Raw genomic sequence first — 21,321 nt, forward strand, 5'->3', positions numbered from 1 at the left:
GGATGATTCATCACAAGAAAATCAATCAATGTAATACACCACATTGATAAGTTGAAGGAAAAAACACATGATAATTTCAATCAATGCAGAAAAGGCATCTGACAAAGTTAAGCATCCTTTCTTGATAAAAACACTTCAAAAGATAGGAATATAAGGAAATTCCTCAATAGGATAAAAGGCATATATGAAAAACCCACAGCCAACAGCATACTTGATGGGGAAAGGTTGCTTTCCCTCTCAGATCAGGAACAAGACAAGGATGCTCACTCTCACCATTGTTATTAAACATTCTACTACAAGTTCTACATAGAGCAATTAGGAAAGAAAAAAAATTAAAGTCTTCCAAATTGGAAAAGACAAAGGAAAACTATTTGTAGATGACATGATCTTATATTTAGAAAATTCTGAAATATCTACAACAAAGCTAATGATCTCATCAAAGGTGGCAGGATACAAAACCAACATGCAAAAATCAGTAATATTTTTGTACACTAGTATTGAGCAACCTGAGGAGGAAATCAGGGGGAAAATTCCATTTACAATAACAACAAAAAGACTCAAATACCTAGGAATCAATTTAATCAAAAAAGTTCAGGACCTATATGCAGAAAACTAAAAAACAATGCTAAAAGAAAGACATTCCGGGAAGTGGACTTGGCCCAGTGGATAGGGCGTCTGCCTACTATATGGGGGGTCCACGGTTCAAACCCTGGTCCTCCTTGACCTGTGTGGAGCTGGCCCATGTGCACTGCTGATGCACGCAAGGAGTGCCCTGCCACACAGGAGTGTTCCCCACGTAGGGGAGCTCCATGTGCAAGGAGTGTGCCCCGTAAGGAGAGCCGCCCAGCACAAAAGAAAGTGCAGCCTGCCCAAGAATGGCGCCGCACACACGGAGAGCTGACACAAGATGATGCAACAAAAGGAAACACAGATTCCTGGTGCCGCTGATAAGGATAGAAGTGGTCACAAAAGAACACACAGCAAATGGAGACAGAGAGAAGACAACTGGGGTGGGGGGGAGGGAGAGAAATAAAATAATAAACGAAAAATAAATACTTTTTAAAAAAAAGACATTCCATGTACATGGATTGGAAGACTAAATATCATGAAGCTGTCAATCCTACCAATCAAAATTCCAAGAGCCTATTTTACAGAAATAGAAAAGGCAACTACTGAATTCATTTAGAAGGAAAAGTGCCGCCAAATAGCCAAAAGCATTCTAAAAAAGAAGAGCATCATGGGAGGAATTTCACTGCTTGACCTTGAAACATATTACAAAACTACAGTAGTCAAAACTGGCATAAAGATAGAGACACATCGATCCGTGGAATAAAATTGAGTCCAGAAATAAACCCTCACCTCTAGGTTTTTGACAAACCTCCCAAATCCATGTTAATGGGACAAAACAGTCTCTTCAACAAATGGTGCTACGAGAACTGGATATCCATAACCAAAAGAGTAAAAAGGACCCTATCTCACTCCCTATACAAGGATCAACTCAAAATGGACCAAAGACCTAAATATAAAATCCAGAACCTTAAAACTACTAGAAGAAAATGTAGGGAAACATCTTCAAGACCCTGTGGCAGGTGCTGGATTCCTGGACCTTACACCCAAAGTACATGCAACAAGAGAAAAAATAGATAAATGAACCCTCCTCAAAATTAAACACTTTTGCACCTCATAGTACTTTGTCAAAAGGGTGAAAAGGCACCTGACTCAATGGGAGAAAATATTTGGAAATCACATGTCTGATAAGTCTTTAATATCCATGTTATATAACGATATCTTACAATTCAACAATAAAGACAAACGACCTGATTAAAAAATGGGCAAAAGACTTGAATAGACATTTATCCAAAGAAATACAAATGGCAAAAAAAAAAACCACACAAAAAAAACACATGATAAAATGTCTAACCGTCACTAATGATTGGGGAAATGCAAATCAAAACAACAATGAGATATCATTTCACACCTATAAGAATGGCCACTATTAAAAAGACAGAGAACAAGTGTTAGAGACGATATATTGAGATAGGAACACTTATTCACTGTTCACTTATTCACTTATTCACTGTTCACTTATTCACTGGGGGGAATGCAGAATGGTACAGTCACGGTAGAGGACTGTTTGGCAGTTCCTAAAGAAGTTAAGTATAGATTTGTTATGTGACCCTGCAATACCACTACTGGGTATATACATATATATATTCAGAGGAACTGAGAGCAGTGACACAAACAGACATCTGTACACCAGCGTTCAAAGCAGCACTATTCAGAACTGAAAAAGGTTGGAAACAATGCAGGTGTCCATCAACTAATGAATGGACAAACTGTGGTGTATTCGCACAATGGAATATTATACAGCTGTAAGAAGAAATGAAGTCATAAAGCATGTGAACATGGATGAACCTGGAGGACATTATTTGAATGAAGCAAACCAGACACAAAAGGACAAATATTGTATGACTATATTACTATGAACTAAATATATTGTGTAACACATTGAATGTTACCATTTATATAAAACGTAAATATAAATCAGTTTATAATGATGAAATTTGATTAGTGGTTATGTGGGGCTAGGGAAGGCCATGCTCAAGGGTGAGGAATTTGTCTTTTTGGGGTAATAAAATAATTCTAAAATTCTTTGTAATGAAGAATGCACAATATTGTGAGTATACTAAAACCCACTGAGGAATTTTTCTTTTTGGGGCAATGAAATAATTCTGAAATATTTTGTAATGAAGAATGCACAATACTGTTTGAGTATACTAAAACCCATTGATTATATACTTTATATAAAGTGTATGGTATGTGAATTTATCTCAATAAAACTGCTTACTGAATGAATGAATGAGTGTGCAATAGCCAGAAATAGTGGCTATGTAAACAGGGGAAATACAGAGATTTTGAGAGGGGAAGAATTTTCTTGTTTGCTTGTCTTTGTTTTATTATTATTGAAATCACGAAAATGCTCTAATAATGATTGAAATGATAAATGCACAACTATATGATTATACCAAATACTTCTGATTATACACTTTGGATGAACTGTATGCTTTATTAATATGTGTCAATAAAATTGATAAAAATAAATATATTATTTTAAAATTTTTTTTACAGAGGCAAAGTGGCACACTGTGATGGCACCGGCATTGGGGCAGGCATTTCTGGGTTCAGATGCCAGCCCCACCCCTTACTCACCTGCCAACACAGATCAAAATACTTAAACTCCATAAACACAGTCTCCTCGTCTATAAAATTGGAAAGAATCGTGATACCTGCCTCATAGGTCTTTTATGAGGAATTTAGGAGGAGCTCAATAGAGAACAGTTGACAGTATTTTCAGCCCATTCCAATATAGTAATACAGTTGGAATGCCTTTCCTACACAAGAACACCAAGATTTAAGAACAGTTTCTGGGAAACGGACTTGGCCCAAAGGATAGGGCATCCACCTACCACATGGGAGGTGCGCGGTTCAAACCCCAGGCCTCCTTGACCTGTATGGAGCTGGCCCAGACGCAGTGCTGATACACTCAAGGAGTGCCCTGCGTACGCAGGGGTGTCCCCCACGTAGGGAAGCCCCATGTGCAAGGAGTGTACCTCATAAGGAGAGCCGCCCAGCGCCAAAGAAAGTGCAGCCTGTCCAAGAATGGCACCGCACACACGGAGAGCTGACACAACAAGATGACGCAACAAAAAGAGACACAGATTCCCAGTGCCGCTGATAAGGATAGAAGCGGTCACAGAAGAACATGCAGCAAATGGACACAGAGAGCAGACAACTGGGGGGGGGGGGCGGGGGGGGGGAAGGGGAGAGAAAAAAATAAAATAATAAAATAAAATAAAATAATAAAATAAACAGTTTCTGTAATTAAGTAGTCCCAAGACACTTGTATTAGTCAGGTTTCTCTAGAGAAACAGAATCAACAAGAGATATCTGTCAATACTATGCAATTCTGTAAAAGTCTCTCACACAGCCGTGGGGATGCACAAGTCCAGGTTCCGCAGGCAGGCCTCAACCAGGGGCTGCAATGAAAAGTCCAAGGAAAGTTCCTGACAAGCTCTGGAGATGCTGACTGTCCAAAGATGAGCTGGGAAATTTCGCTCCATGCTGGAATCACTTCCCCTTTTAAGAAATTCAACTGATTGGATTAAGTGTCACTCATTGCTGATGGCAATCTCCCCGACTGATGTAATTAAAACCAGCTATCTATGATATACCACTGCAATAAAGTCAATGGTAACTAAAGTCCATAAATGCCCCTGTATTACAGTTAGCTCAATGCTTACTTGACCAAACAACTGGGCACAATTACCTGGCCGAATTGACACAATATAGACTAACCATCACAGTCCACCCCTTGTCAACTTGGCAACCATACACATTACCTTAAACCATACTTAGTCTCTAAGTAAAAACAATAACAGACATGCATATATATATATATATTTCCACCTAACAATGTTCAACTCTCCTGCGTACAACCAGAAATGCATTAATTCCACACAGAATAGGGTCGAAGTTCTTGGGTAATACTCACTCTCAAACCTGACATCCTCAAATATTATGACATGAAATGGATACAACTTGTTATACAATAAGGGGGAAATTTGCTTGGATTGGGTTGTTGCAATTTTCCATTGACTTTAATCATAGGACATGGCAGTACTAGGTGATGCCCTAGAGGATCTCCTGTATTCCAGACAGACTCTTCTTTACCTCCATTATATAGATTGAGTTCTATTTCCCTTTGATAGTCAGAATCAATCACCCCAGCCAGCACAGTAATTCCCTTCTTTGTTGATCCAGGGGTAAGAGGAGCCCAAAGTGGCCAGGTGATAGTTTTAACTTCCAGTTCAATGGAATCATTGCTGTGTTCCCTGGTTGACACAACTCCTCCATTTGGGACTAAAACCTGTAGGCCAGCAGAGTTTGAGGTTGCAGGGACAGGAAGCAAAAATTTTCCTAATGAGTTACTAAGGGTAATAGTGAGTGGTGCCACTCCCATTTCCACCCCTTGATTCCTGGACCCATGGGTCCTGGTTATGGAAGAAACAGCACCATAGAGTGGATGCTGATTCAGAACATACACAGCCTCCTGGAGAACACTGCCCCAGCCCTGCAAGGTATTGCCACCTAGTTGTCGCCGTAATTGAGTCTTCAAAAGGCCATTCCAGCTGCTGCAGGGTGATGGGGAACGTGGTAAGACCAGTGAATTCCATGGGCATGTGCCCATTCCCACACATCATTTGCTGTGAAATGGGTTTCTTGATCAGAAGCAATGCTGTGTGGAATGCTATGGTGGTAGATAAGACATTCAGAAAGTCCATGGATGGTAGTTTTGGAAGAAGCATTGCATGCAGGAAATGCACACCCATATCCAGAGTATGTGTCTATTCCAGTTAAAACAAATCGCTGCCCCTTCCATGGTGGAAGTGGTCCAATGTAGTCAACCTGCCACCAGTTAGCAGGCTGATCACCTCCAGGAATGGTGCCATATCAGGGGCTGAGTGTGCGTCTCTGCTGTTGGCAGATTGGGCACTCAGCAGTGGCTGTAGCAAAGTCAGCCTTGGGAAGGGGAGGTCGGTGTTGCTGAGCCCATGCATAACCTCCATCCCTACCTTCACTGCCACTTTGTTCATGAGCCCACGGGGCAATGACACGAGTGGCTGGGGAAAGAGGCTGAGCATTAGCCACAGAGCAAGTCATCTTATCCACTTGATTATTAAAATCTTCCTCTGCTGAAGTTACCCTCTGGTGAGCATTCACAAGGGACACAAAAAGTTTCATGTTTTTTGCCCACTCAGTAAGGTCAATCCACATACCTCTTTGTCACCAATTTTCCAATCATGTTCCTTCCAAGTCCCTGACCATCCAGCCAAACCATTGGAAACAGCCCATGAATCAGTGTACAAATGCACCTCTGGCCATTGCTTCTTTCAAGCAAAATGAACAGCGAGGTGCACTGCTCGAAGTTCTGCCCACTGGGAGAATTTACCCTTAACACTGTCCTTTAGGGATGTCCCAGAAAGGGGCTGCAGTGCTACAGTTGTCCACTTTCAGGTGGTACCTATGTATCGTGCAGAACCATCTGTAAACCAGGGCCAAGTTTTCTCTTCCTAGATTGTAAGGGACTCCCCAAGAGGCCAAAGCTGTGGGCTGGGAAAGAGACGGTAACATGGCAGGGGTGGTGACCATGCGCATTTGAGCCACTTCCTCATGTAACTTACTTGTGCCTTCAGGACCCGCTGGAGCCCTATCTCATATATACCACTTCCACTTTATTAAGAAGTGCTGCTATGCACACCCAACTTTATGGTTTGGTGGGTCAGACAATACCCAGTTCATGATCGGCAACTCAGGTCTCATGGTAACTTAATGGCCCATAGTTAAGTGTTCAGCCTCTCCTGAACTGGCAGGTCCAATAGCAGGCCAAAAGCTATTTCTCAAAAGGGGAGTAATTATCTGCAGAGGATGGCAGGACTTTGCTCCAAAATCCTAAGGGTCTGTGTTGTGATTCTCCAATAGGGGCCTGCCAAAGGCTCCATACAGCATCTCTATTTGCCATGGAAACTTCCAGCACCATTGGATCTGCTGGATCATATGGCCCAAGTGGTAGTGCAGCTTGCACAGCAGCCTGGACCTGACACAGAGCCTCTTCTTGGTCTGTTCCCCAATCAAAAGTAGCATCTTTTCTGGTCACCTGGTAAATGGGCCTGAGTAGCACACCCAAATAAGGAACATGTTGTCTCCAAAATCCAGAGAGACCAACTAAGTGTGTGCCTCTTTTTTGGTGGTAGGAGGAGCCAGATGCAACAGCTTATCCTTCACTTCAGAAGGGATATCTCAACACGTCCCATACCACTGGACACCTAGAAATTTCACTGAAGTGGAAGGACCTTGTATTTTAGTTGGATTTATCTCCCATCCTCTCTCACACAAATGCCATACTAATAAGTCAAGAGTCTTTGCTACTTCTTGCTCACTAGGTCTTATTAGCATGAGATCATCAATATAATGAACCAGTGTGATGTCTCATGGGAGGGAGAGATGATCAAGATCCCTGCAGACAATACTATGACATAGGGCTGGAGAGTTGATGTATCCCTGAGGCAGGACAGTGAAGATAAACTGCTGGCCTTGCCAGCTGAAAGCAAACTGTTTCTGATGGTCCTTACTAATAGCAACTGAGAAAAGAGCATTTGCCAAATCAACAATTGCATACCAGGTAGCAGGGGATGTGTTATTTTGCTCAAGCAATGATACCACATCTGGGAGAGCAGCTGCAATTGGAGCCATCACCTGATTAAGTTTATGATAACCTACTGTCATCCTCCAAGATCCATCTTTTTTCTATACAGGTCAAATAGAAGAGTTGATGGGGATGTGGTGGGAATTACCACCTCTGCGTCCTTCAAATCCTTGATGGTGGCACTAATTTCTGTAATCCCTCCAGGAATCTGGTATTGCTTTTGGTTTACTATTTTGCTAGGTAAGGGCAGTTCTAGTGGCTTCCACTTGGCCTTTCCAACCATAATAGCCCTCACTCCACAAGTCAAGGATCCAATGTGGGGATTCTGCCAGTTACTGAGTATGTCTACTCCAATTATGCATTCTGGAACTGGGAAAACAACCACAGAATGGTTAACCCGGACCCACTGGACCAACTGTGAGACAGACCTGAGCTAAAACTCCATTAATCACCTGACCTCCGTAAGCCCCTACTCTAATTGGCAGGCCACAGTGACATTATGGGTCTCCTGGAATATAATGTCACTTCTGAGCCAGTGTCTAATAATCCCTGAAATGTCCAATCATTTCCTCTTCCCCAGTGTACAGTTACTCTGGTAAAAGGTCATAGATCTCCTTGGGGAAAGGTGAGAGGAAGATTAACAGCATACATTTTTGGCAGTTTAATAGACTCCTTCCCCAAGGAGACCTGGCCTCCTCCTCATTCAAGGGGCTCTAGGTCTGTAAACTGTCTCAAGTCTGGAAATTGATTAAGGGGCTGTGGTTCTCTGCGTCTGTAATTTGAGTTAGGATTTTGTTCACTCAACCCAGAACTCTTCCATTTATACAGATCCCGAAGAAATTTAGTAGACTGCCTGTCTATTTCACTACTAGGTACCTCACGATGTATTGGCCAGGGCCATAACTCTACATGACTCAGACTATTTTGAGTGCTTTTATGAATTTGCCTTTTCCTGCAGTAGTCACGCCCACCTCGGCTTCGGGGATTAACTGCATATACTTGACTATTACAAGACTGACATCCAGTCATCCCCATGTTTAAGGATTCTAATTCCATCACAGCCCTCCCTACAGTAGTGTCTGGACTACAGAGAAGAGCAACCACAGAGCTCTTCAGGGAAGATGGAGTTAGTCTTACAAATTTATTCCTCACAGTTCTGGTTAAAGGTGTGTCCTGTGGACATTCCTGGGGTGGGTGGGCAGCTCTCAAATGGTAAATCCACTCTAGTATTCCAGTCTCCCTAAGCCTTTGAATTCCCTCTTCTACTGTGTACCAGGGCAAATCCGCCATCTCAACCTCAGATGCACTAGGCCATCTGTCAGTCCGTGTTTCAGCCAGCCACCCAACAAACTGTTAAGAGTCCTTTCTAACCCCGTGAGCTACAGCATTGAATCCAGAATTTCTGCTTAGTGGGCCTATATCAAAAAATTCAGCCTGATCCAACTTTATATTTCTTCCACCATTATCCCATACCCTTAGTATCCATTCCCACACATATTCCCCTAATTTCTGTCTACATAAGTTGGAAAACTCATGCAGTTCTTTCTGAGTATACCTTACTTCCTCAAGGGTCACATTTTGTATTTCACCTTTGGGGGTTTGTTGTCATTTTAAGCTAGTAATAGGTCTGGAAGACAAGAGAGGTGGTGGGGGGTGGGTAAGGAGAAGGAATCAAAATGCCTTGAAACCTACTGACCTCAGGGCATTCCCTTGCATTTTCTGGTGAGACAAGATTAATTTCTTCAGGCAGGGGTTGGAAGGCAGTTTCCTCAGGGCAGACTGGAGGCTCCACAGGGCAGGCTTCAGTTTCCCTGGTACCCACTTCAGAGCTGGAAGTTGTTTGAGACTCCCTGGGGCAGGCTGCAGGCTGGATGATACAAGGTTGACAAGGTGTGGCCTAGACAGCCCAGGCCAAGACAGGATTATCTGGCAAAGTCTCAGCAGAATTCAGGATTCCAATGTCTCCATCAATATCATCATCATCCCCTATGTCTCCATCCCAGTTCTCTGGACTCCAATCTTTTCCAATCAATGCCTTCACTTTAACTACAGAAACCCCATGAGGCAAGATTTTTGTTTCCTTTGCAACTCCGCTACTTGTACAATGAGGGTCTGAGTTTGGTTCTCAGATATTTCGAGCCTGTGGCTACAGGAGACAAGGTTTTCTTTCAGAGTTCACACAGAAACTTTCATATCCACTCAGTGTTTAAGTTTCAAATTTGAAGCCTTTAACTCATCTTTTTCTTTTATAACAGTATCCAGAGTATCTAGGAGGAGCCAGCCAACATCATTATACTGTTTGACTCCACAAAACTGTGTTAAGGTGTTGAAAGCACTCTCACCCAGATCCTTGCTTCTTATAAGTGTGGAAGCAGAGGAATCCAATGATGCTATTTTGCGTATCTCAATTGCCAACTCACGCCATGGACTGTTAGCAGCCTCTTCGTTATTGGAAAGGGAGTTGTCAGTACCCTTGATCAAATTAGGATAGGGAGAGAATTGTAAAACTCCCAGAACCACCTCAGACATCCCATGTTTAAGACTCTGTTCCTCAAGAACCACTTCTGGTATCAAGCTATATTAGACAGGGTTCTCTAGAGAAACAGAATCAACAAGAGATATCTGTCAATAGTAGGCAATTCTATAAGAGTCTCTCATGCAGCCATGGGGATGCACAAGTCCAGGTTCTGCAGGCAGGCCGCAACCAGGGGCTGCAATGAAAGTCCAATGAAGGTTCTTGATGAGTTCTGGGAGATGCTGGTTGTCCAAAGACGAGCTGGGAAATTTTCGCTCAATGTTGGAATTCATACCCTCTTTTAAGGGATTCAGCTGATTGGGTTAAGTGTCATTCACTGCTGATGGCAATCTCCCTGACCGATGTAATTGTAATCAGCTATCAATGATTTACCACTGCAGTAAAGTCAATGGTGACTGAAGTCCATAAATGCCCTGCATTACAGTTAGCCGAGTGCTTGCTTGCTCAAACAACTGGGCATAATTACCTGGCTGAGTTGACACAATAGCCTAACCATCACAACACTGTATGGCAATAATCAGAGTTGCCTGGCTCACGTGATGCTCTGGCTGGGATGATAGGTGCTTCCCAGGTCCTCCCTCCATCTCCACTCGGCCCACACCCCCCATCGTTAGCAGCTGCTTGTGCCCAAAAACGTTTCTTTCACACTCCTGATGCTCAGCAACCCACGCTTCTAAAACCATCAAAACCCTTAGGTAGATTAATCATAGCCCCCACAATTTTGCTAATAAACTCTTCCAACTCAGAGTTTAGAAAACTTCAGACCAACTCCTGCTGAACCCCACAAATTCTGACCTGAAGATATCTTAATATATAAGAAAAAGTCACTAAGTAGGGACATCTGCACCCCATTTGGAAAAAAACACCTCCCACATGCCAGTCCCCTGCTCAGGCGTCCTCTAGCCTGGTAGGCACTGGGGAAGGCACAGAGGAGGAAAGCAGCAGGGCAGGTCTTCCAGAGTACTGACAAGCACGTGACACCTTCCCAAAGAGGAGCTGTTTATGCCTTCCCTGAGTGGGGGCAGCTCTCCCATTCTCCCCGTGGCCCCCAGCACCCCTCTGGACAAATGGGGATACCTGCTCTGAGGATGGTGGGTAGGGGTAGACCCAGGCCTCCTGATTCAGGCCAGCACCTCTCCCAGGCTGGTCCCACAATGCACGCACAAAGCATCCCTTAGTCAGATCAGGAACCAGCTCCAACAGGAGTAGGAGGAAAGAGTGAAAGCCCACTGTTGTCTCATTCACCTGCATTATGAAAGTGAAAGCATATTCCCGCGGTTGGGGGGCGGATGGGAATCTACCCACAGGTTGGCATTCTTTCAATCCCACAAACATGCTAATCACTTTCAACCTCAGTGCCTTTGCACTGGCTTTTCCCTCTGCCTAGAATGTGCTCCCTCAGAGTGTTTGGTCATTTATTGTCTCTCTCTTCACCGCCCAGCCGGCCTATAAGGCACCATGAAGCAGGAACCTTGTCTGTCTTGCTCACTACTATGTATTCAGCTCTTAGCAAAGTGCTTTCCAAGTAGTGGGAGCTCAGTAAATGGTTACTGTATGAATGAACAGACAAAGGAATAGACAGAGACCAAAGCATCCAGAGAGGAAGGGGTAACATGACAACATGCTCCAGGACACAAAGTGCTGGCCCTGAAGACCCTTTCCTGGTTGACCCTGAGAACTCAGCAACTCCTTCCAATTGCAGGATCTCCCCCATGGGTCTAACACATGCTTCTCCATCTTCAGCCTGGCCTGATCCAAAGGAGAGGCATTTCTTCCATGTGGGACTTATAAACCTTCAGGAACATGGGCCTCTTTTTCCCTTTAACCTAGTGGTTAAAATGCCCAATGGATGGGAAGCAGACTTGGCCCAGTGGTTAGGGCGTCCGTCTACCACATGGGAGGTCCGCGGTTCAAATCCCAGGCGTCCTTGACCCGTGTGGAGCTGGCCCATGCGCAGTGCTGATGCACGCAAGGAGTGTCCTGCCACGCAGGGGTGTTCCCTGCGTAGGGGAGCCCCACGCGCAAGGAGTGCGCCCCATAAGGAGAGCTGCCCAGCGCGAAAGAAAGTGCAGCCTGCCCAGGAATGGCGCTGCACACACAGAGAGCTGACACAACAAAATAATGCAATAAAAAGAAATATAGATTCCCGTGCTGCTGACAACAGAAGCGGACAAAGAACACGCAGCAAATAGACACAGAGAACAGACAATTGGGGGGGGTGGATAAATAAAATAAATTTAAAAAATAAAATAAAATAAAATGTCCAATGGAGCTAGCCTGTGATATCTCACTTTATCAGGAGCAGTTGCCTAAAAAATTTTGTACACAATTTGCATGCTGCTTTAGAATAAATTATGCCATGTTTTTTAATTTTTTATGTCTAAAATCAGATCAAAGGTAGCTCCTTAAACGAAATTCTTCTGTACTACAGAGAGGTAGATGACTGACTGATAGGAAGGTAGGACAGATCTATTGATGATTCTCATTTTTTCAGTTACTATCAGGTTCTGAAAACCCCATCAGTTGCCAGGGGCTGTATGTTCCCTCCTCCAAGGGCTTTAATGCACTTTGAAAACAAAGCTCTCTCAGAATAAGTTTTAAATGCTCAGAATTTGCTAGTTTTAAATGGAAAAAAATGTTAAGAATGATAGATTCATGCGCCATTTTTATGAGAAAATAAAACAATGAATTCGCAGATTGGGTTCCTCCCTAATGTGACTTTTATCATTTTGGTAAAATGTCCTACATAGTTTAATTTTGTAAGGTAGACCACAACCAGCTGAAGAGGGAAAAGGCTGCGCATTTAATTTCCAAAGTAATTTCCAAGACCTATTCTCATAGCCCACTTTTCTAATAGCTCCAAAGCTATGGTAGCCCCCTTTGCTCTCACTACAGAGCACCCAATCATCACCAAACACCTTGTCTGTTCTGCCCTCCCACCTCTACTTCACATGGACTGTGCCATCGGCAATTTGCAGATAACCATATCTGCAATAAATGTTCTGGGGCTACTGCAAGAGTCCCAGTTTTGACAGAGATGGGCCTATACCAGGGTTCCAAAGCCTTTGTCTGACCAGGGCATGGTAGACGAGGAGGAAACACTATATAAGAGAACTTGGCCCAGCACCTATGGAACAGGTCCCCTGGGTGGTGGGTGACTGAGGCCAAACCACTTCCACAGAGAGATGCATCTCTAATAAGCCTACAAGCTTCGGTTGCATCAGTAGGAAGAGAGTTTGAGAGTAGAGGCTCTCTAGCCTCAAGGTGCACAGGTCCTCAGCTGGAGCTGCCTTGTTAAAAATGCAGTTTCTGAGCTTCTGACTCAAGGTCTGGGGTAAGGCCCAGATATCTTCACTTAAAATGCACTCAAGTGGGCAGCAGCACCAGCTCCAGAATCCCAATCTCTGCGTCCTCGGTGCCTGCAGACCCAGGCTCTGGGGGCTGAATTTGGTAAATTCAGGATCTAACCTGCAAAAGTGGCCACTCTCGGCCACCCTCTGCTGCCTGGTGCTGCTGTCCAGTGCCTGCAGCAGATGGAGCCCATCGGATGAGCTGCTCACTATGTTCACAAACAGAACACTATGTGCAAGCCTGGACACCACTTCTGCAACGTGGATATGAGCTTCGTGAAGAGGCTGTGCGGCCCCTTTGTGGGAGGACTCATGCAGCCCCGCAAAGTTCAGTTTGCTGAGGAAATGGATCTGCCTGAAAACAATGATGCCCAAGAACAAATGGCCAAACCATCCAACCATCAGAGAGATCCAAGACCAGAGTTCCTGCGGTTCTTGTTGGGCACTTGGAGCCGTGGAAGCCATTTCTGACGAGGTCTGCATTCACTGATGGGAAGCCTGGAACTTCTGGACCAACAAGGGCCTGGTTTCCGGTGGCTTCTACGACTCCCAGGTAGGCTGGGAGGTTCCATTCCTCCATGCGAGACCATGTCAATGGCTCCCAGCCCCCATGCGAGGGAGAGGGAGCGACTCCTGAGTGCAGCAAGACTGTAAGCCCAGCCTAGAGCACGTCCCTCAAAGAAGACAAGCACTACGGCTAGAGTTCCTACAGTATCGCTTCTAGCAAGGAGATCATGGCTGAGATCTATAAAATGGCCCAGTAGAAGCGCCTTCACTGTGTATGAAGACCTCCTGGCATACAAGTCTGGAGTGTACCAACACAAAACGGGATTAGAGTGGGAGGCCGAGCCATCAGCATCCTGGGCTGGGGAGTGGGGAAGAGCACCCCCTACTGGCTGGCTGCCAACTCCTGGAACACTGAGTGGAGTGACAAGGTCTTCTGGAAAATCCTTAGAGGGCAGGATCACTGTGGAACTGAATCAGACATTGTGGCAGTACTGGAAAAAGATCTAATCTGTGGACATGTCCATTCAGCCCTGGGGAGCTTTTCTCTAAATAAAGCACTGGAGCACTGGATGGAAGGGGGGTGGGGATGTCTTTTATCTGAGTTCAGATAAGATATAAGAGTTTCAGACACCGCCCAGCGTGTTCAGGGCCTGAAGGACTGGATGGAACCAAACCAGGTGTCTACGGAACAACACACAGCTGTTTTTTACAGGAGACAAATCCAATCCTGGCTACCTCTCCGCCTGTTCAGTGGACTAATGCTCACAATGCAAAGACCACGGAAGGCACTGCTAAATGCAGACAGCCTTTTCCCCACAGACTAGGACTGCATGTGGTGCTGCGCCTCCAGCACCTGCTGCACCTCCCCCCTACACTCTTCCCCATCAGTGCATCTCCAGGGAGCAAGACAGTGAAGACATAAAAGGGTCTGGCTCTGAGCTCTCCAGAGGAAAGTAAAGCGGTATTCCTAACAAGATTTTAATTTCCACATATAAGCAGTTCCTCTAGGCAAGGAGCTTTCTAGGCTCAGAATACGATGAGAAGAGAGATGGTGGGGGCAGGCCTCTGAAGAAAGCCACATTCTCCCAGGGCCCCTATCTCCACCGAGCTTTGCAGTGTTGCAAACCCTCTCTGGTCTCTTCTGTGGCATGATACTTTTTCAGTAGAAGTTTTATTTTTAATGCACCTCAGCCGATCATGTGAATGAATCGGTTCTATGTTGGAAGAGCTGTGCTAGTTTTACAGACCCTCTCGGTGGTGTGGCTGCTGCCAAAACTGGGTGGTCAAGATCTGACTGACTGAGCTACCAACCTCTAATACCACATGCACCGAGACTAGGAGAAAACAGCTCTTACTGTTTTTCTTTTTTAAAAGTCACCCCTTTACCCTATCAATTTTAAAAGGAAGGGAATAACTGTGCCAATAAAAGATTTTTCCTTAAAAAAAAAAAAAAAAAAATCCACCCAGTGATTCTACTGCAGGTAGTCCCCAGACACTGAGAAGGAAGGTGATGGGTGATTCCTCTCGACTCAAGACCAGCCAGGCTGCCTCAGAGCACAGGGTGGGTTCAGCTTGGGAAATTACCCTGCAGGAAGGCTATGGACAAACTCCTAGAGTGTGTCCAAAGGAGAAGACCAAGGTAGCAAAGGGTCAAGAAACCATGCGCATTTGCTGAGAAGGGGGGAGACAGGTAGAAAGGACTACACAATGTCACAATCACTTGTCAATTCATTCTCCTCAGCTTCTCCATCTATCCCCACTCATGTTACCACCATGTTATTTTCTTGCTTGTAATGGGGAAGACAAACAGTACAGATAAACCCCTCCCTCTTTCAAAACCTCAATTCTGTGTAGATTCAAGAGCCCCCAACAGAACAATCAAGAATCAGACCCAAGGAAGACAAGACCATCATAACTGGAAGGCAGAAGACCCCAGGCTAAGGAACTAGATCCAGAGCCCTCTGAGCACAGTGTGGCAGACCAACTTTTCTCCCTGCCCCTCACCCTGTTCTTGACCTTGTCCCTCTCACCTCCAGTGATAAGAGGGTCTCTGGTAAGCAGATAGCAATGAAGACGTTGTTAGCACTGCAATGTACAGAGGTTGCATATATGAGACTAAGCAAGAAAAAGGTTGGTCTATCTTGTAGGTGCTTTACTCCGGAGACCCTCAAATACTTGGGCCTTCCCAAATAAATTGCCAGGATGATCACAAGGAACTATGGCAAACCTCCAGGACAGAGTCACCTCCCTAGAGCGTAAGGAAGCACCAGAGGAAAGACAAAAAGGAGCACACGGACAGGAGTGGAGAGGGATAAAGGGAGACAGATGGGGTGGGCCCTGAGACACTCATCCAAGGCTTACTGTGAATGAACTGTAAGGCCACTCCAAAGCAAGAGTGGGGAGAAAGCTCTGTGCTACTTTCTGGACTCTATATTCCTCATGACCAGTCAACAGTAACACTAGATGCTGGCCACATACCCTTCCAAATGTTCTTGACATAGTTTTGAGATTCTACAAGCATATAGCTGTAATATTTCTTAACACAGTCCATCCAATGCCCCCGAGCCCCAGGGAGGCATGCCTCTTGGACTCCCAGCTGGGCCATGGGAAGGATGGCTGCTTCCGCTTCATCTTGTCACTCACCATCTGCTGCTCCAGCCCCCTGGAGCTCTTTCCAACTCTTTTTCTTTTTTTAAGATTTATTTATTTATTTGTTTGTTTGTTTCTCTCCCCGCCCCCCCAAGTTGTCCGCTCTCTGTGTTCATTCGCTGTGTGTTCTTCTGTGACTGCTTCTATCCTTATCAGCGGCACCGGGAATCTGTTTCTTTTTGTTGTGTCATCTTGTTGTGTCAGCTCTCTGTGTGTGCAGCGCCATTTCTGGGCAGGCCGATCTTTCTTTCACGCTGGGCGACTTTCCTTACAGGGCACACTCCTTGCACATGGGGCTCCCCTATGGGGGGAACACCCGTGTGGCAGGGCACTCCTTGCACGCATCAGCGCTGCGCATGGACCAGCTCCACACGGGTCAAGGAGGCCCAGGGTTTGAACCACAGACCGCCCATGTGGTAGGCAGATGCCCTAGCCATTGGGCCAAGTCCGCTTCCCTCTTTCCAACTCTTAACACTGGGCAGCTCTTCTTAAAAATGAAGGCACTGAGTCTCTCCCTACCTTTTTTCAATATTCATTAAAAAATCCTTTCAGTGATCTCTTTTTCAAATAAAGAGTCCTTATAAAGTGGGTATAATCATTCCTTAACGGTATCTCTTTTTAAAAAAAAATTTTTTTTTAATATCTAGTACTCAATCTTTCAGACAATAGAAGCCAGTTTTCTACAAAATAACATTTTCCACTCAAAATAAATGGGAAAGGGCATAAGAAAGGAAGCAGGGAATGGAGATAAGAAGAAACAGAAGAGGGTGCGAATTGCAGTACTGGGATTTTACTGTGAGATCTTGGGGTAAGCTGTCATGCTCCACCAACTCACTAAGAAGCAGAGTAGCTGTGGGTCTGTCAGGTCTTCCCTGGGTTCCTTGATTTGTACTTTTCTATGTGATAATCATCCCATGACCTATGACTTCCCAGAGACCACCATGAGTGACACCAAAGGGACACACTTAGCCAATTTCCTGCTTCAACTGAGCAGGCAGGAAGGCGACCCAGCCAAGGGGTCCCACCCTGCACTGAGATCAGCCCGTGCACAGCCTCCTGGAGAGGCCCGGCTGTTGGAACTGGTGCTGAGCCTCACCGAGCTGGCTGCCCACTCCTCTCCTGGGTCTCGGGATGAGGATACAGCTGGAGCCCAAGCAGGGCATTCATGGCCTCCGGAGCATCCTGCTGAGCTGGGCCCAGGCGGACTGAGGCCAGAGCTCCCCGCTCTCCTAGGTTTCATGAAACCTCCTCGTCCAGTGCACTCCAAGCTGTGATGCATGTACCCCAGAGGGGTGGGGGACACAAAAGGGAATTCTGAAAGGCATATAGACCAACAAGTTCATCCTAATACATATGGATTTACTCTGATGTGCAAATTACTGGAAAAGTTGGTAACAGAATTTAGAATTATGATTTCTCAGGTATCACATAAGGTGAAGCTAAGGAAGAAGGGAGGAAAGGTAACACATTTTGAAATATATATTAAGTAATAATACTGCAGGCAGTTCCAGGATATTGGCAAAAAACATGAAAGAAACTTCAAATGACCAAACTCTGAGAGACGCTGCTCTTTTCCGTCGCCTCCTTTTGTGGGTGGGATGATGTTTAAAATGCAAAGCCCAGCCCTGGCACCCAGGAGGTGTTCAACAGACGTATGTTGCCTTCCTTCCCTGCCTCTTCCCCGAGGTCAGAGCAGAGCTCTCACACCCTCTTGGTAAAGCCCCTCCGATAACTCACGCGGAGACTGTCTCCCACCAGGCGATGTTCCCACCAGCACTTCCAGAAGCAGCACCATGCTAGGCACGTGTTAGGCAAACACCACATTCACTTCCACTTACCTGGGACCATGAAGAGATGAAACGAAATGTGTGCCAGGCAGCCACGCAGAGGAACCTGAGCTCACTTCATCCTCACCATGACTGTGCCCTTTATAAGGAAGCAGCGGAGGTGGAGAGGTGAGGCTACCTGCCCAAGTTGACTTTGTGGAAGCCGAGGCACAGACATGAACCTGGCCTTTCCGATTCCAGAATACAACCTCTTAGAACGACTAGGGAATGCCTGCACTTCACCTTTTTCTTATTTTATTCCATTATTGAGAGGCAGAGAGAGCTCCATTAAGTGCACACACTACAAACCCAAGCTCTGTCAAGAGGTAACATGTTCTTTATAGCCTTCTTGATGCCACATAGCTCAGGTCCAAGTTTGAATAAAATCCATTAGAAAAGTTCACCATTCCCCTATCCTAATACGGGCTCTTTTCCTGGATCAGTCCAGAGTCCACCTTCTGCTCACCACCTCCACTGCTTCTACCCGCACAAGCCACCATCCTGTCTCCCTGGACCATGCCAGTGGCCTACGGGCTGGTCTCCCTTCATTCTGTTCTCCGCACAGCAGCCAAGGTGATCTTTTGCTTCCTACCAAAATCAAAAACCAGCTTCTCTTCTCACTCAGAGTCAAAGCCAGGTCCTCACTCTGACCTGGAGGCCTTGCAATCTGTCCCCCTCGCCATCACCTCGCTGACCTCTCCCACTACATTCTCCCACATGAGACTATGGCAGCCACAGTGGCCTCCTGGCTGCTCCCCAAATACCCCGGCACGCTCTCAGTGGACCCCCACAGCTGTCCCTGCACGGCCATGCCCGCTGCCCAGAACGCTCTGCCCCAGAAGCTGCCTGGCCGACTCCTGTACCCTTCTGGGTCTTTGTTCAAATGTCACCTTCTCGAAGGTTTCATGGCCAACCAATTAAAAAGCGCAACTGCCCGCGCACACTTTATCCCTCTTATCCTGCTAACATACTGTATAATTTACTCGTCTTCTAACATATGATGTAATTTGCTCATTTGCTCATTATGGAACAGTAAAAATGTGAAATAAAACCTAACTCTTTGAGTCCCCACTTCACTGTGTCCCAGGTAGCAAAGAAGACTAACACTAGCTCGTTGAATCCTCTCCCTGCTGAAATGTATGCCCCACAAGGGCAGGATTTTTGACCTGTTCTGTCTCTTTCATTCTTTGGTAGAGCTGAGCTCTTCAGACAGTGCCTGACACATGCCAAGCACACAATAAATACTGTCTGAATGAAGAGAACAGCAATACCAGGTAGGATACATGGACCTTGGAAATGCTCCTCTAAGACACAGCTGTGCTCCTTTGCCACTGACTTTTGTGAGCATCCCCCAGCTATGGACACGGGGGCAGCAGCAGCCCTTGGCCTAGAAGGCAGCTAGAAACGAGATTTTTTAAAAATCTCCATCAGCACAAAAATTACATTGGCCTTAACGAGTCCTTGGGATGTGACATCACCTCAAGCTATAAGGCAACACGGACCATCAACTGAGGCACTGCTCAGTAGGGGCGCTGCTGGCTCCCTGCCACCAGGAGGCAACAGAGGGCCATCCAGGTGAGCCAGGCCAGTGCAGCCCTGCAAGGCCAGGCGCCCCCACCCTGCAGCCACCCTTGGAGAGGGCAATGGAGACCACACTGCTAATCACCACAACCAGACAGAGAGGCCTCACGAACCACTGGTTCAACCCCTCACGTTTCAGGCAGGGGACTGGGGTCCAGGGAGAGAGAGGGAAGGGGCTCTGTGCAGGCTATGCAGCATTTCGTGGAAGGAGCCAGCCCAAGCCAGGGCCCCGCGGTCTTCCCACACAGCACTGTGCCACCGGTGATGGGAGCAGGACAAGGGCAGACCCACGGAACGTGGCTGACAACAGCTCCCCAGAACTGAGTCAAGGGTTGAGTAACAGGCTGCTCCACCTTCAGCTGGAGGTACCGCTTCCCCGTCCTTATCTACAGAGGTTCGAAAACTATAGGAAGACTGGTCTAAGTCTCTCCACAACAAGAAATGGCGGAGTAGAGGTAATGAGCTCCTGCCCTCAAATTTCCACCTCCTATCATAAAGGCAGCAAGAAAAGGGGTCTACACCAAGTGCTCATGAGAAGGTGGCAGGGCAAGTGGGGCCATCGCGCTAGAGAAGAGCCTTAAGTAACTTGTAAAGCTGAAGATGCGCACACCCCAGGACCAGGAAATCCCCTTCCGGACGTGGAACCTGAAAAATCCCAAGCACAAGTGTATGTGCAGGTAAGCACCAAGATGTCCAATGTTTGGATAACAAAGAAGTGGAACAACCTAACCACCTCTCAGAGGAAAACCAGATAAACTGAGGTCTTCCCGTAACGAACTGTGATGCGGCAGTTAAAATTAAAATGACTGAGCATAGTGGATGGTGGTAAGGGCAGCACAACATTGTGAACGTGATTAATCCCACTGAATGGTCTGCTTGGGTGTGTTTGAGATGGGATAGTTTGTTTTACAGATGTTGCCACAATTGGGGGGGAAAAAAGTGCAACTAAAGAGACAATGACAAATGTAATATGTGATTCCTAGACTGGATCTAGTCAGGAAGCAGAAAAGGCCCAAAAAAACACTACCGGGACATATGAAAAAATTCAAATATAGACCATAAGCTTTATCCAACGTTAAAATAGTTGAGCTTGATAACTCTACTTCAGGTGGCTACATAAGTGAATATTTACATTCTTAGGAAATGCACATGGAAGTATTTGCTCAAGGAGCATGATATATATAACCTACTCTCAAGTGTTTCAAAAATTAATATATAGATTAGTAGAAAGAGAGATGGATTGATAACCGGGTGAACAGATGGATAGGTGGGTAAGTAGATAGTAAATAGAAAGATACAGCAAATGAGGCAAAATGTTAAAATTGGTAGATCTGCGTATCTTGCAGGGAAGGGCATGTTGGAGTTCTCTGTACAGGTTTTGTATCATTTTTGCAACTGTCCTATAAGTTTGGAATTATTTCAAAGCAAGAAATTTAAAAGAAATGACCATACAAAACCTACATGTATCAACAAGGGTAAATCTCAAAATGTTGAGTAAAAAAAATATACCTCAAATGGATACCTAACATGGCAGCACTTATGTAATTATTTCAAACCTGCAAAGTAATTATGTACATATATAATACATAATAAATATACACACTGAAA

At 45.5% G+C, this 21,321-nt stretch overlaps 1 protein-coding gene and 1 pseudogene across 1 annotated transcript in view; one reads left to right on the top strand and one right to left on the bottom strand.

Annotated features, from left to right (window-relative positions):
- The window catches only part of XXYLT1 (xyloside xylosyltransferase 1), a 218,877-nt gene that overhangs the window by 178,193 nt on the left and 19,363 nt on the right, over positions 1-21,321 (bottom strand). The gene's annotated exons all lie outside the window — the stretch shown is intronic.
- Positions 13,161-14,268, top strand: LOC139438776 (cathepsin B-like; annotated as a pseudogene).

This window comes from Dasypus novemcinctus, chromosome 4 (genome assembly GCF_030445035.2).
Source record: "Dasypus novemcinctus isolate mDasNov1 chromosome 4, mDasNov1.1.hap2, whole genome shotgun sequence".
NCBI lineage: Eukaryota > Metazoa > Chordata > Mammalia > Cingulata > Dasypodidae > Dasypus > Dasypus novemcinctus.